Source organism: Netta rufina (assembly GCF_964035555.1).
Source record: "Netta rufina genome assembly, chromosome: 1".
Classification (NCBI taxonomy): Eukaryota; Metazoa; Chordata; class Aves; order Anseriformes; family Anatidae; genus Netta; species Netta rufina.
Window position 1 is genome coordinate 162,427,737 of NC_140123.1, and position 13,334 is coordinate 162,441,070.

The following is a 13,334-nucleotide window of genomic DNA, read 5'->3' on the forward strand; positions in this document are numbered from 1 at the left end:
TTTATATATATTCATTGGAACCTGATTATTATGTAGCTATATCTATGATGTATATGTTACAGTTGAAGATGCAAACACAGAATTTCTCATATATACAGCTCTTTCAATTTCATCGTATGCTTTGTTTCCAAAAGAGCATTGCATTTGTGTTACACATGTCAGGACTGCCAATGAAAACTATTTATTTTTATGCAGGCTTGGAGCTTGCCTATAGCTAGAAGTGGTAAAGTTAATTCATTGAGCTTGATGTTTCAGATATACTTATATCGATATAAAACTTTATATGCAGGAGGTAACGTTGGCTTGTTTTGGGCAGGAGAATAAGCCAAGATGACATGAGGCACTGTGTTGCTAGCAGAACAGGCATGTGGTGAGAGGCTGTATGAGTACGTAACGCTTTAAGATATAAATGTAAAGATGAAAAACATCACATTACTACATTAATCAGTTGTACTGATCAGTTCAGAGCACATTCTGCGATGACCACTGCAATGACCACCTCTCACCTAGCGACTGCTGAAGTAAAAGCCTGGGGTGGGTACTGCCGTGGCAGAGGTCCCAATAGGTCGCGTGTGGGAGATAAGTGGTGGCTGAACAGCCAGAGTGAAGCTGCATGAGCTGGGCAGGAGCTGCCACCAGAGAGGCAATAGAACGGCTCTTGGCTGGTAGCTGAGGTGCTGAGGGTCCTTCACGGACCCTCACGGATCTATGGGGGCTGCAGGCACAAGGAGGGGGATTTGCGGGGGGATTTGAGGTGCGACGGGCCCGCGGCCTGGGGGCTTTGGTTCCCTCGGTGCAAAGAAGAGGCAGCAGCAACGCGGCTCTGCCGGAGTTTCTGTCAATACGGAGACCAACGAGGCGAGTCTCCGGCGGGGCAGGGATCCTTTCCTGCGGGCTTTGCAGGAAGGAAGACGCCCCTGTCAAAGTCACTTGACAGGATTTGCCTGAATTTTGAAACTGCAGAGGGGGAACCCAGCAGACGGCTGCTGCCGCGCCTCTGCCCGCTGCCCGGGACGAACCCCGGGCCCGGGCGGGTTGGGGCCGAGGGGGGCTGAAGCCGAGGGGGGCCGGGGCCGAGGGGGGGTCCCGGTTTCTGCGGCTCCGCGTCCTGAGCCGGGGCAGGAGGCGGCGGGACGGCTCCCCCCCCCCCCACGAAGGGCGGAGAACGGAGCCGGGAGAAAATAGTAATAATAAAAATAATAATAATAATAAAAAATAACAAAACGAAGCGACGGCAATGGCTGGGGAAAGGAGAAAAAAAAATAATAAAATGAAATAAAATTAAAAAAAGAGCCGGTTCGCCGGACCTGTCCGGGTTCAACGGCCGGCAACAGGTGGCCGGGACCGCAGCGGGCGGCGGCCGGGACCCCCGGCGCGGGGCGGCTCAGCCCGGAGGGGGCAACGGGGGGGCAGCGAGCGGCGGCAGCGGGGCCCCGGCTCGGCTCGGCCCGACCCGGCCCGGCCGTGCCCGCCCCGGCCGCCTACAAGTCCCGAGCGGCCCCGCGCCGTCGCGGTGTTGCCGTCGCGCCCCGTCCCCGCGGCCGCCCCCCGCCGCCGCTCCCCGCCCACTGTCGGCGGCGCAAGCGCAGGGGAGGCGGCGTCCAGGGCAAGTCTCCCTAATGTAAGATGGTGGCCGGGCTGGCAGCGCAGCGCCCCGAGCTCGGAGCTTCCCCGTCCCTCGCCTGAAGGCCGTCGGAGCAGCCGCCGAAGCGCCCGGCCGGCCGCCGCCACAGGTCCCGCCCCGGGAGCGCCGCCGCGCTCGCCCCCCGCTCTGCGCTCGGCTCCCGTCGCCTTCCCTCCCCACCCTTCTCCTCCTCCTCCTCCTCCTCCTTCTCCCCTCTCCTCCTTCCCCACACGCTCGCCCGCCCGCCCCCGCTGGCCCGGCAGGGAGAGGGAGCCGCGCACACGCACCGCGGGCTGGGCAGGGCCGAGCCGGGCCGGGCCGAGCCGAGCCGAGCCGAGGAAGGCGGGTGAGTGCGAGCCGCAGGCCGGGCCGGGGGAGGAAGGAGGGAGGAGGAGGAGGAGGAGGAGGGGTGGGAGCCGGGCCGCCCTGCCTACGAGAGCGCCCAGGCTTCGCCGGGACGGCGCAGGCCTCAGCCCACCCCCCCGGGCCGGCCCCGGCGGCGGGGGGGACGCGGGGCGAGGCGGCGGCCGCCGCCGGGAGGGGGGCGCCGGGCAGCGGGGGGCGGCCGCAGGGGGACCCCGCGGCGGGGGCCGGGCCCCGGAGCCTCCCCGGGCACGGGCGGCCGCCGAGGGGGGAGCCCCGGCTTGGCGTGGAAATTTCCTCTCGTCCCCTCCTGCCTCCTCCCCGCGGCCGGGCTCCATTTGTTCTTGCGAGAGGCACTTTTTATTTTAATACTGGGGGTGGGGGGGGGGAGAGGGGAGCAGATGGTAAATGGCAGCGTCTTGTGCTTTTTTTTTTTTTTCTCGTGTTATTTTGTGCCGTCCGTGTAACCTCCTGAGATCTGGCCGTCTGCGAAAGGATCGGCACGTAACTTTCCGTCTCTCCCCCTCGCAAAGCACCAGGAGCCCTTTCCATTTTGTGCGTGAGCAGGAGCAAATGACAGGGCTGCGTGCGGACTCGCGTCTGGCTTCCAGTGGCTGTCACACTGCTCTACCTGCCCGGCTGGGAGCGAGCGGCCGCTGTCCCCGTGTGCACGGGAAGATGGGAGGGAAAGCACACGAGATCGCTTCCTTAAAACGCTTCCTCACCGTCCCAGGAAGGATTTAATAGTCCATAGCTTAGACGTCTGTGTCAGTATAGTGACACCAGACGCGTAGTTCGCAGGAGAAACAATTCTTTGGACCGTATCTTAATGTAAGCAAAAGCCATCAGCTGGTTAAAGCTGTGGAAACTCTGGGCCTGCAGATGTTCGCCTGTTCCTGCCCAAGTTTTAGAAGTTAATGTTGGCCGAGAGCATGTTTACTGAGCCTGTACAGATTTGTAACACACTGAGCTTTAACTGTCTGTATTTCATTTTAGTTTTAAAGTGTTTCGACTTGGGCATCCCGGTACTTTGACTTCGTGTTCATGTAAACATGATGACTGGCATTAACAGAAGACACTCCTACAGATAGATGAATATGTGGAGGAATGAGATTCCTGCTGTCCTCCCCGTGTTCCTGTTTTGTTCCTTGCACAGGGAAAGTGTAACAAAATGCAGCCTTAAGAAGAGCAGAGAATAAGATAGCTGTGAGGTTTGAGGGGATGGATTGGTTTCAGCTGGCCTCCAAATACTCAAATATGCATCTAGTTTCTTCCTGTTTCTCTAATAATGCAGCGAACTAGCGCGTGGTCTAGGATTCGGATGCGTTGCACCTTAAGCTGTTGGGATTCTGTGGTAGAGTTTCTAATTCATAAACAAGATGAACACATGTAAGTGTTTAGAAATGCTTGGCAGTTGAACTTGGCTGAATTGCAAGCAAAGTTCATCCTAGGGGAAGGGATTGTTTTGGAAAGGGGGGAATACAATGATAAAATGATCTCTGCTTTTAACTTACTGTTTCTTCAGGTGCCGCCTCTGATTAGTTTTTTAAATGATGACTCTTGGACGATCCTAACAACTTCTTTCTTTCTAGAGGAAGGGTGGTGAGTGCCTTTCAGGAATAGTGCTCTCAAAATTTGTTGGTGCTTTCTCTTCAGCAAGTATAAGAACTGCTATGCGGTGCCCTCTAAATGGAATGCTGGGGTTAAAGAACTTGGTGAGAGAATCTGCACAAGTATGTGGCTTTCCTTTTTTTATTAAAAATAGCAATTACAAACAGATAGATGTCCTTCACAGCTGTAGTTCAGGAAAGTTAGGATATTCTATATATAAGTGAAGTGTTTTGAAATTACTCTGAACAAGAATTTGATCTCTGATCAAGCAAGGGCCCTGAAGGCCTAACCTTGACAGCTGTTTCTTAAAACTTTACCTACATCTTTGAAATAACTACCATCTGAAATAAACTCATTGACCTGCGCGTACAAAACATCTTCTGAATGACTGATCATAGATCAGCCAAGGCATCTTAGGCCATGAATCCCTTTATCAGAGCTAAGAAGTTAGTTGTCCAAGGCCTTACCACGTGTTGGAAGGAAATTAATTGCTCAGGAAAACCACTAACATCAAGAGCTCTTGAATGTTCATGTAGGGAATGGTGTCTTAGCTTCTACAAACCACCTTTTGCACCACTTGCATTTGTGTAGTATTGCAATGATAATTTAATACATCTGTGAAAGATGGCGAAGTTTACCTTGCTTTAATGTCCTGAATGCTTCTGTTCTTTAAGATAGTTTTGGTGCTTTCTTTGATTTCTAGTGTGTAAATTCTGTCTACTTTGTCCTATTTTTATCAGATGGAAACAGCGTGAAGAGTCAGGATTCGGTGAATAAGTAGGCATCTCTTCGGGCCCCTTCTAGTTCTTGGAGAACAGACCAGTTCCTTTCAAGAGACTTGGTTAAAATTTACTAGCATTTTAACAACTATAAATGCTTACCAGTCTTCAAAACTGAAGTATACAGCAGATGGTTTGGCATGGATTAGGATGGTGCTCAGATCTTCTGCTTCTACCTGTAAGCGAACTGGGAGGAAGATACAAGTATTTAGCAGGCAGTGTGAGTGTAAGCTCTAAGTAAAAGCATGTATACATACGTTCTTGTGCTAAACCCTTTGGATATGTTAGGTGTATGTTTTCATCAAACTGGGTTTTGTTACGTTGTACCAGAAACTTTCATCGTACCTTTGGTTGTGTCAGATGATGTCTTTCTTGTGTGAGCTTAAAAGGGAGATCCTCATCCTCTTCTTACTTCAAAAATATATTAAACAGTCTACTAAATTAGTGAATGTTCAGAAGTCATGTTTTTGACTAGCTGTGGCTAGCTGTTATTAGACTGGTTACTCCAGCCTAAAGAAAAGAATCAGTGTTTAAAATAATGTTTTCCATGTAGCACTTAAGTAATAAGGTCTGGTGTTTTTTGTGGGGGTGGGGTAGCGTGTTTTTTGCTCGTTTCCCCCTGGCTGTTCTAGGATCACGGCAAATCTAAGGTATTTCTTGTAGGGGCATTTCATTTCAGGGGGCCTTAACAGTGTTTTCTTAAACATGTGTACAGAGTAGTTTATGTATGTGCTACCTTATGCACATGCTGTAACAGCATGAGGAAGCAAGAGGATGACATCTTATCAGTCCTTTTCTGTGTATCTTAAAACCCATCTATGTACTATATTCTGGAGCAGGACATGTTAGAGTTGATTTCAAAATAATCGTCCATTTTGGTATTTTTATTAGTTACTTCATCTCTTGCTGGTTTTCAAACTGGGGAGAGGTGGGTTGGGGTCTGTAGAAAGGGCTTTGTGCATACTGTAGTCAGTGAGTTTAAAGATGGTTGTAGAGTTGAAGCAAACGTGCTGCTGAACTTGGTGGGCATGGAGCTTAGCTCTTGGCCGGGGCTCGCTCCCAGAGCAGTGCTGCCTGCTTTTGACCAGGATCTGTTTTCTTGTAAAGGATGATGGCAAAATTTTGGTTGTCTGTGAGTGACTTTGTTCTGCGGTCCCAGCATCGGTTTCTTCCTTGCTGTGCTCTCAAGAATTAGATGCCTAATATGAAGTAGATTTCAATTGCCTGCAGTATCTGATGTTAAATAACTGCGCTGTTCCAGGCTTGGGTGGTGAGATGGAGGGCTCCCTGTTGGAGCGCAGATCATTGGACTGTGTCCTTCTGGGGTTTGGTTTTCTTAGTCATCACAGCTTAGTCCTTGATTTCTGAAATGCAAAATTGCAGCATCTTGTGTTTGATTGTAAATACTAGTTAGCAGCACTAGGATTTCCCCTTCTTTCTGTTTCAAAAGAGATGAAATGGATGGAGAAAGAACGTGTAACGATGGTATTTTCCCTTTCTTGACTTTGAATTTCTGCTAACGAATTTGGAACAGAATCACAGGAACTTTGTATGATTGACAGGAGTAAGTACTGTGGTTTTTAAGTAGTGCTTCATCCCTGCTACTACTTCAGCACATTTTTTTAGGCCTCCTTCATGGCGGACTGCAACCTAATCTTCTGTTTTGGGCTACTGAGCTCTAATCTCTTCCTTGCTGAGCAGAACAGGCATTTACTTTCCCAGTGTGGATATTCTTAAACAGCTTCTGCTGTGTAAAATTTGATACAGAAAAATAGTATGTAAAAGGGTGGCAATCTCACTAATCGTAGGGCAAATAGTACGCTGTATAGGAAGACCTGCTACTAGCTTCCCAGCTTAATGCAACGGACAAGTGAGAAGCTGGGCAACTTGTTTTAGGAACAGTGTGTTCAACAGATCACTTACAAACACGTGGCCTACTTTCTAGTATTTTAGTTAAAATCTACAGTTATGGCAGAAACCTTAATACAAAACCTGTTTGAACAGTGTATATTAATTTTAAATTGCAAGATGCCTGGGCTAAGACTCATAGAAGTGTGAAATACTGTATTTGCAACTGAGGTAATGTTATTACTTCAAACCTATCTCTTATTACATGTTAACAATAATTTACCAGTTAAAAAAAAATACACACTTAACAACTTGAATGCAGGAATTGAAGGAAATAATTCAGTGATATAAATATATACTTTGCAATTGCTGACCTGAGGGAGTTCAAAGTGATGAAAGTTTTGATGAAGGTGATGTGCCACAGAGATAAGTATGTGATAACTGTCATTTGGAGTTTCTGGTGTGCAGTACAACTCAGAAATTAAACAAAAAGAGGGGTGGGGGGGAGTGGAGAAGTGCATAGTGGTAGTCATGAGATGTATGGAGAAAGTGTTCCACTGCTTTTTTTTCTTTTCCTACCTTCTCTCCAAACATAATGAGTGAAGATCGGTATATATGTAGCTGTGGCTGTACCTGTCAGTTCAAGGCCTAAAGCTTCACTGTGATCTGCAGAAGTTACCTTGAGCTGCTGGATGATTCAGAAATAGAAACTATACCCTCTCTCTTTGAATAGCTACTGCTTCGTTACATGTGACTTTTCCTTTAATGAAATCTAGAATTCATCTTCAGTGTCTCATTCATAAAAAAGTGTCCTCTGAGAGCTCCTAAAGTAGCATGAAAAGAAAGGCCAAAACTTGTTAGGTCAAAATCTGTGTTTATAGGTCAGCTTGCCTGACAGATAATCTGAGTGCATCTCCCCCTATCAGTGTGAAAGGTAGGGGCCCTGAACTGCTGGAATTAGCTGAAAGCACTAGCCCAGATGAGAGAGGGGCCCAGAAACACTAATCCAATTTGTCCAGTGATTTTAATCTTGCTGCCATTTATCATAGAACTGCTGCTCCTCTAAAGCACACTTGCAGGTGCTTCTGTTGCTTGTTAGCAAGTCCAATCCCTCATCCTACAACGATGAGTTTTCCTTTTACAAACTTCGTCTTGCGCGAAGGGTCAAGGAAGTTGTGACTGAAGGAACCAAGTTTGAGAAATTGCAGTTTCTTCTTGTCTTTGAAAGCTTCTTTGCCAATACTTTCATTTAGTGAAGTGTGCATTTAACATATTAATGTTGTGGTTTCACAGTTACTGGCAAACTGGTTCTGGAATATCAGGTGGTAAGTCTGAAGGCAGAGGATGATTGCTGGTGGCTTTCTTCAACATAACTGTTAGCGTGCAACAAAAATATGAAAGAATAGCTGGGAAATGTAAGGAAATATCAGCTTTCTAATCATCAAGCTGTCCTTGCACACAGGCAGGCATCTTCTGGCTGGTTTATAGTTTTGTTTGTCTTTAGTAGTGGTAACTGTAAGGAATGCTTCACTGTAGGTCCATCCTCTTGTTCACAGCAGTGTAGTGGCTTCCTGCTCTAATTGGGCTCTCTTAAAGCCATTAATTTCTTAATCATTTTGCTCATGGTCTCATTTTGATTTAACCTTGCAGGCTCGTGATTCCCTGGGGGTGGGGCAGCGGCATACCTTGTAGGAGAAGGATTGCTCTGGTTACTACTACGTAAATACATAGTGCAGTGAAACTCGGTAAGAACCAGCTGTGTTGTGTGACTCTATGACTCTTTGACAGTGCTGAGAAAACACCTTGCCTCAGTTGGAAACTGCTCGCAATTGGTTCTGTGAAGAGTAGCATCTTTTGCTGGGCTGCTGGCGAACTGCTTTCAAAGAAAAAAGGGAGCCCTTACAGCCATCTTCATGAGGAGGCCTGCTGTGGCATTGCTGTTACTCTTTTGGATTAGTTATGTAGAATGTAAGCTAAGTGAAGAACCAGAAGATAGGCATTGGGAATTAAAATCCTTACTTTATCTCTACTGATAATTAATACCAGTTACTGTTTGTTGTATTTTTAGTTTGTGCGCCTGTGCACACACTCGCATACTTTTTTTTTTCTATTTTCTACCAAATTTCACTTGGGAGGAAGAGGTGAGAGGCAGGTTCCTTCTGGCATCTGCAGTACTGTAGTCAGCCGTGCTGAGCAGCTGAGCCACGCATTGGATGAGGGGAGCAACCAGCTGCTGCTCGTGCTGCATGCACAATGTACTTCTGAAAGCTTGGCGGCAACTTCCAGAGAAGTGCAGGGCAGCCCCTTCCGATAGCACACCACTTTTTTCCTGGGACTTAGGATGGACTCGGGAAAGACACTGGTATATGAGAACTCACCATCACAGTTTTGTTTTAGTAAATATAAAGCCAGATACTGAAGAGAGCATCCCCCTCAACCAGAGCCGCCATCAATATAGAAGTTGGTGAGGCTGCTTTAATACTGTATTTCTCTTTAATTTTTCATTTTCTTTTTAAAAAAGAAAAATTTAATAACCAGTTCTTCTTTCTCTTAAGGCAGTTACTTGAATCTCATCTGGATTCTTGTTAGTTTACATCTCATGTGGGCTTAGGCTTCTCTGAAGGCACTGCACTCAGCTGCTCTTGATCAGTAAGAATTCAGAGCTGTTTATTAGTTTGGAGGGGTGGGAACAAACACAACCTGTGAAGTAAAGCCACAGCATCTAAAGAATATGCTGGGCAAGTGCATTTGCAGTGTATTTGAACTTCTGTGCTTTTTATAGCGTCTTGCAGTCTGGCAGATTACTTTTTGGGGGATTTAATTCAGGATTTTGTACATAGCTAGTGACTCCTTAAATTCACCTGCCTGAATTAATGTGCTTCCATGTAGCTGAGGCAGTAGTAGAAGGAATATATCTAAAACCAGTGCTTCACACCCTACTGAAGCTTGTGGAAACTGATAACTCTGCTTTTGAGTGTTTTACTGGATTGTTTCTTTTTAGAATATTATTTTTTTTCCTTTTCTGCGCGGCCTTTTTAGAAAATGACCTAGAAAACTATGTCCCCAGGATACTTCTTAATGCTCTCCCTTTCCTTTTTTTAAAGTCAATTGTTTTTGTCTGTGACTGTCTCTAGCATTTGTTTACTACAGCTATAGGTTATCTTCAAGCCATCATATGCTCTATTCCCCATTGAGATAAAGGTACTTCCCTGAATGGAGGTGCTGATCTTTCCCAACCTCGTTGTTTACTAACAAATACATATTTCCCTGAGCAGTAGCAGCAGAGGATTGTAACTCATGAACCAGACATGTGGGAGGTAGGATTTATGATTGGAGTGAATACTGCTCAAACTTGACACCTCTGTGGATTTATAGCACTTGTATGGAGTAAGTGATAGGAAGATTCTTTCATCCTCTGAAGTTTAACCCGTACATACATAGTTATATGTATGAAGTTTGGTTTGCTTTCTGAAATGTAACTTATTTTTTGGAAATGCAAAGCAAATATATATGGTAAAGATGTAGTTTACTTTGATTAGTTTTAAACGTGAGTACATGCTAGTGGTTATGCCTTATCATTGTTAGCGTGTGAGTTCTTCAAACTTTCCAGCACTTACCCCATTGGAGATGGAGCCTTCACTTGAAGGCATTGATGCGCGATTCTTATCTGGAGTCTTTAAACTCTTGTGTTTAGTTATTAAAAACAAAACCCAAACACATGGGTAAATCAAGGTCATCCTGAATTTCTGCCCGAGAGGAATTTAACTTAGCTCCTTGCAATGTAACATTTACCCTTGGGACGGTCTTTTGATTGTAGTTTCAGCCCATATTTTCATCTGTATGTCTTTATTTCTTATCCTTAACTGAGTCTGCTAAAAGTGAATGGTAGTTTGAGAGATAATTGATAACTTCTGAGTGATGTTGTCTCAAATGCCTAGGCTTGTGGATCTGAGCTCTGGACTGATGTTTTTTGTACAATGGTGTCTTGTTGGGTAAAGAAATAATGAATTAAGTGTTATCTTCCACTTTCTGAAAGGTAGATTTTATAGAAAACTGCAATGTCTGCTGAGTGAGTAGGAGGGCTGGGAATGTAGTGGCTACTTCTGAAGTGGATTTTATTCTGGAATGGCTAGGGCTTCTCCTTCCTGCCCAGTGATATCTTCAGAAGATGTAAGGTTCTGAACTGCAACCCAGTCAAAAGTGAGTGGGGGGAGGAAATGGAGTTTGTTTTGTTTTATGTTTTTTTTTTTTTTTTTTGTAGTTATTCCATTTAAGCTCTTGCTATGTTTCCAGTTCTATGTTTGTGTGGTGTCTTGTGCTGTTTTTTTCCCCACAAGGTAAAACTTTAAATATTCTCTTGACAAAAAAAAAAAAAAAAGCAATAATCCTAAAGTGTGTTTGAACGTAACTATGACATGGTAGACATCTGTGCTGTTCACTGTTGCCTAAGATGTGTCAGTGAATCTTTTAAATGAGCATCCTACTTGTGTCTGTCCCAAGCACGGTATTTTTATTCTCTTAAGTTAACTGAGCCGAGTCAATGTCTGCCTTCAGCCAACAGAACCAATCGGTCACTGGTGTTACTGGATGCTGCATTTTAGTTAGATGCACCTATGTTCTGCCCAATTCATTTCTTTAAATTGTGAACAGATACTGCAGTATGTAGAACTCTGCTACAGAATTGTAGATTCTGGAGAAGACTTAACTTTTGATGCTTTCAGCATAAAACAAGAAATAAACCCAAGGCCTAGCTTCCATTCACTTCAACAGTGCCATAAACTTGGATGCAGGATGCATGCTATATTTGCAATCAACTTTACCTTCCAGATGTACTTAATTCAGCTTTCTTGATGTGTAACTTGTGCTTTTTTTCTCTCTATTGGACTTGGCAGTTGCTAGGGCTAGTGCTTTAACCACTGGTTTCCTCCTGCAAGTATCTACGTGTAAGTATAGGTACCTAAGTGTAGATGTTGTATCCATATGAAGTAAAAATGGCCTTTTGTACTTTAAACTTGTACTGTAACTTAACAGTTCCACTGTAACACGCGGATTTACACCTTGAGACAGTTACAGTGTGCCACAGCAGTCTTTATGCTAGGGAATTCCTCTGATAAAACACAACTTTTCCACTTGATGCTGCAAGTTTTGGCCTTGTTCTGTGGCTCAAGGACACTTTGTAATTTCATTATAGTCAATAGATACACTCCATTGGGTAAAGTTAGGTGCAACTTAAATGTTTGTAGGATCAAGGCATTAATTTTTAGCATTTTGTTTTCTGCCTTGAGCTCTGTATAAATTGAAGTTCTGATGTGTGGCTGTGTTGCCTGAGGTTTACAGTGGAAGTGCAGGCGGGTTATTCATCTAATATTACTGTATCTCCAAACTGTTAGGTGTTCCTTTGCCCGTGGTTAACAACTGACTTGGCTATGCCTCTGTGGTGAGAGGTAAGCATTGTCAATATGGCCAAAGTCAGGTTTGTTTCCTTATGCTCTCATGTGGCTGTGAAGATACCAAGAGCGTAAATGGCTGAGCTAAAACCTGGAGGCAATGACTGTGCTGTTTCCCAAGTTTCTGAATGAGATTGAAGAGACTGACCAACTGTTCCTGCTGCTGTGTGATTGTGGGTAGCTTCTCAAGGATCCTGACCAGGTTTTCAGGAGGTGCAGGGACTTAATTTATTTGTGGGAATTAAAAACAAAAACAAGCTAGATGAGTACAGACCTTATTCTGAAATATTTATTCCCCTGTTTTTGGGAATCAAGGAGGGGGGCTTTTCTGAGACGTGTGGAGGCCTGTAGAGATTTGTTTTTCTGTTAATGAAGCTTTGCTGTTTGTTCCAGTACCTGTAATTTCCCAATCATACCCTTGAGAAAAAGGGAAATATCTTCCTCCCCCAGGAGGTCTAAAGAAAATCTTTGGATACGACCCTTCTCCATGCCTTCTTCTCCTGTCTCTGGTATTCACTGACTTACTGGTCAAGACATGGATTTCCCAGTAGGTAACAATTCCTTACGTTACTTATTTCACCCAAGAGTACTGGTGTCTGAATAGCTAGTACTGTCCTGAAATACATTGCCATTAGCCTGATGAGTAAGTTTGGAGTACAGAAAGGATGGTTTAGAAAATGGATACTAGAAATTTTGCTTGTGGTTATCACTAGGACAAAGCCCTTCCCAGAACACAAGCGTGCTTGTGGCTCTTCTGTTAATTTATTTCACCTTGACTATCAGCTTATGGTTTAGATAGCCCGTATAACGTACTCTTGTTCTTCATGTTATATCTCAAAGTGTGTACAACAGAGGCTTTTCTGATCTTATTTACTTGTCCCTGTGTATCCAAGTATATATTTAATCCTGTAAAACTTCTCTGCTCAGCAGAACTGTCATTCAGTTGGGTGGCTTTTTTTTGGAAGGCCTTCCGTAACTAATTCTAGTTTAGAAACAGCTACAGGCTGAACATGAGATGTCCCTTCTTTCTTCCTCTCTAGAGTTGGGGTGTCCTAGGAGGGAGATTACAGTGAGAGAGGCAGCGTACAATTTATGTGTACTGGAAAAGGTTTTAATGTGGAATCATAAAGGTTGAAAAAGATCTCTAAGTTTATCTGGTCCAACCGTCCCCCATCCACCAAGATTACGTGCTAAACCATGTCCCTAAGTACCGCATCCTGGGGGTGTTTAAGGAAGGGTGGGACAGTGACTCTACCACCTCCTTGGACAACCCATTCGTTGAAATCTTACATTTCAATGTCATGGGTGCATACGAGTCGTGTGAGTTCGCTGATGTTCTGTGAGTTCGTAAGGTACCAGTAACAGCTGTTGCTGTTCCGTTAATACCGGCATTAGGCTACCGAGCACCAGAAGGTGACAGAGTGGAGTTCAGTGGAAGGCCATCAAAATGTTTGGGACAGTTTGATGCTCTATGAGACCAAGTGAGAAGAAATGAAGGGAAGTTGAGTCTTCATCCTGGAGAAGAGAAGGCCTCGGGAAGGTAGGAGCTAATAGTAACCACTGGTACCTGTGGGCAGGGTACTGAGAGTACTGAGCTGGGCTCTTCACAGCAGCGTGCAGAGGGCATGCAAGAGACAGCAGGCTTGAGTTAAAATAACTGGC

General features: G+C 45.1%; 1 protein-coding gene across 6 annotated transcripts in view; it reads left to right on the forward strand.

Annotated features, from left to right (window-relative positions):
- Window positions 1–1,687: 1,687 nt before the first annotated feature.
- Window positions 1,688–13,334, forward strand: part of CNOT4 (CCR4-NOT transcription complex subunit 4) — a 73,466-nt gene continuing 61,819 nt past the window's right edge. For 5 of the 6 annotated variants that reach the window (XM_084306888.1, XM_084306892.1, XM_084306890.1 and 2 more), the window contains exon 1: window positions 1,839–1,970. The gene's annotated coding sequence lies outside the window, so the exon portion shown is untranslated. Of the gene's footprint in view, window positions 1,971–13,334 lie in introns of all 6 variants that reach the window. The other variant, XM_084306891.1, reaches the window with a different exon arrangement.